The following is a 2,631-nucleotide window of genomic DNA, read 5'->3' on the forward strand; positions in this document are numbered from 1 at the left end:
GTAGTAGTACACAATTAGCCAAGGCAATATAATTACTTTGGTGAATAGTTATGTAACATAAACATAAAAGTTTTATTAGCAACATTTGATAAAATATATTTGAGTGTTTTTTATAGTTTATATATACATGGGAAAATGATAGTTATTAATAGAAAGATATGAGTTAAGCATCAACTCTATTTCTGCTTTCTATTATTATAGTTGAAGCTGCTGAGAATCTTATTCACATAAAAAAGTGGCGGGGGGGAGGGGGGGTGACGGCAGCATGAAGGGTGGTCGGACCTATCGCTGGTCTAAGCAGTGCAGCCTATGGCTTTCAGGGCTAATCCAGGTGAGGTGGAACCTTATCGCCCTGAATGCTGGGACCCTCAGATTGACAAGGAATATTATCGCAAGGGCAGAGAGAGCTGACTGAGGAGGAGAAGTCTGAGCAGGAGCGATGAAAACAAGCTCTGTATTTGAAGACCCTTTGATCAATAACTTCACCAATGTGATGATGAAAGGAGGAAGCAAATTACTGGCTATCAGTCGTGGGCAAACTACGGCCCGCGGGCCGGATCCGGCCCGTTTGAAATGAATAAAACTAAAAAAAAAAAAAGACCGTACCCTTTTATGTAATGATGTTGACTTTGAATTTATATTAGTTCACACAAACACTCCATCCATGCTTTTGTTCCAGTCCTCCGGTCCAGTTTAAGAACCCATTGTGGCCCTCGAGTCAAAACGTTTGCCCACCCCTGGGCCGCTAGATCCCTCATGACGCAGGCTCTGAAAACTGTGAAAAGGAAGCAGTTTGAGAAGTACCATGCTGCCTCTGCAGAGGAACAGGCAAACACTGAACGCAACACCTACTCCAACTTCCTCCAAGCACTGAAGATCTGTGAGCCTGGGGTGGGGCTGGTAGCTATCCTCAAAGGTGGCCATTTTTTTTTTTTTTTAAAAAAATGTATTTTTGTTGATTTCAGAGAGGAAGGAAGAGGGAGAGAGAGATAGAAACATCAATGAGAGAGAATCATTGATTGGGGATCAAGCCCGCAACCTGTGTCTGTGCCCTGACCGGAATTGAACCGTGTGCTCCTGATTCATAGGTTGATGGTTAACCACTGAGCCACTGTGGCCAGGCAAGGGTGGCCATTTCTACCAGGTCCCTGTGCCGCTAGCCAACCAGAGGCATTGCTTCCTGGCCATGAAGTGAATGATTACTGAGTGCAGGGAGAAGCTCGGTAGATGCTGATGCCAGAGAAGCTGTCCTTAGTTGCTGGAGGCATTCCACAACCAGGGCCCTGAGGTCAAGAGGAAGCACGACAGGCATCAGGAGGCTGAGGCCAACCATGCCCTGGCCCACTACTGCTGGTGGTAGAGGAGGGCAGAGGCTCCAGGAGGAGCCCAGGGCTCTCTGCTTCAAGAAACAATGTGAGCCACTATTAAATTGAAAAATACCTGCGGTTAAGGACATAGTTCCTTTATAAGGGTCAGGGGAAAGCCTCACAGGAAGGATGAAGCAACATGTTTTTTGCTTGTTAGTCCTTCCTTTGTGGGCTAGAAGTCACACTCTCAGCCCTATCTTCTTGCAGAGGCAACACATGGACTTGGATTTCCCCCAAGAAACTCAGGGCCCATCCAGGCTTCTCTTCCCTCTGTGCAGGGTAGATCTTGGGGTGATATGAAAGGAAGCATTTTAGTATCAGAAAGGTTTATTAGAAAATTCTCACCCTGAACTGTGTAGCTGGTGATGCAGTACTGGCACTCCTACTGGAGGATATTAAAAAAAAAGTGGATGGGATGGAATATTTTGCTAAAACTATATCAATTGTTTGAACTTATGTCATACTGAGAAAATAAGGCAATTATCCATCATAACCATTGATCTGTCATCTGACAACTCAATTAGGTCTGCCTTCAATTTTATTGAAAGTGAAGATTTGGAAACAACCTGACTTGGAAAATACTTTGTTTTACAGATATTATAGTAATTACTTTCTCACTTTCTGGGAAATATACCAACAAGGCTTTAATGGAAAAACGATTAGTTATATTTGTTGCTCTTTTACTTACAGGCATCTTGTTTAACCAAATATAACCAGAAAGTTTTGGGGGAAATGAATACGGTGTTAATTTCAATATAGCTTTACTAATATAATAATTTTTATAAAATGCAGTACTCTCATGTTTTAAAGATATTTTCATCAATATCGTAGAACTAAGATTTATCTTAATTCATTAACTGAAAATGGCAACCTGAAATTTATTTTGCAAAACTATTAGCCGAATTAAACTCTTAGAGAAAGGGTGAGTTCATTTTTAAAAATTCTGATATGTGTTAATACAAATTTTAAGGTATATTCTAAAAACCAATTCAGAAACAAAAATGCCCTCTTCATTCAAAAATAAGTTTTTACACTGGGGCAAGTCACCATAATATAGATTAAAGTGGCCAGGGGCTTGTCTTTATATTAGTCAGGTTAGGTAATTTATGTGATAGTAACAAACAATCACATTTCAGTGGCTTTAAAAAACTGGGTTTAATTATTTTATTCTACATTCCCTCTTGGATTAGCTGGCCTCTACTATACCTTGTCCCACTGTAGGACCCAGACTGATATAGCTGCCTCCACCTGAGGTGTTGTCAGT

The 2,631-nt window shown here is 41.1% G+C and overlaps 1 pseudogene; it reads left to right on the top strand.

Annotated features, from left to right (window-relative positions):
- Positions 1–256: 256 nt before the first annotated feature.
- Positions 257–1,360, top strand: LOC102440769 (annotated as a pseudogene).
- Positions 1,361–2,631: the final 1,271 nt, after the last annotated feature.

This window comes from Myotis lucifugus, unplaced genomic scaffold (genome assembly GCF_000147115.1).
Source record: "Myotis lucifugus unplaced genomic scaffold, Myoluc2.0 scaffold_15, whole genome shotgun sequence".
NCBI lineage: Eukaryota > Metazoa > Chordata > Mammalia > Chiroptera > Vespertilionidae > Myotis > Myotis lucifugus.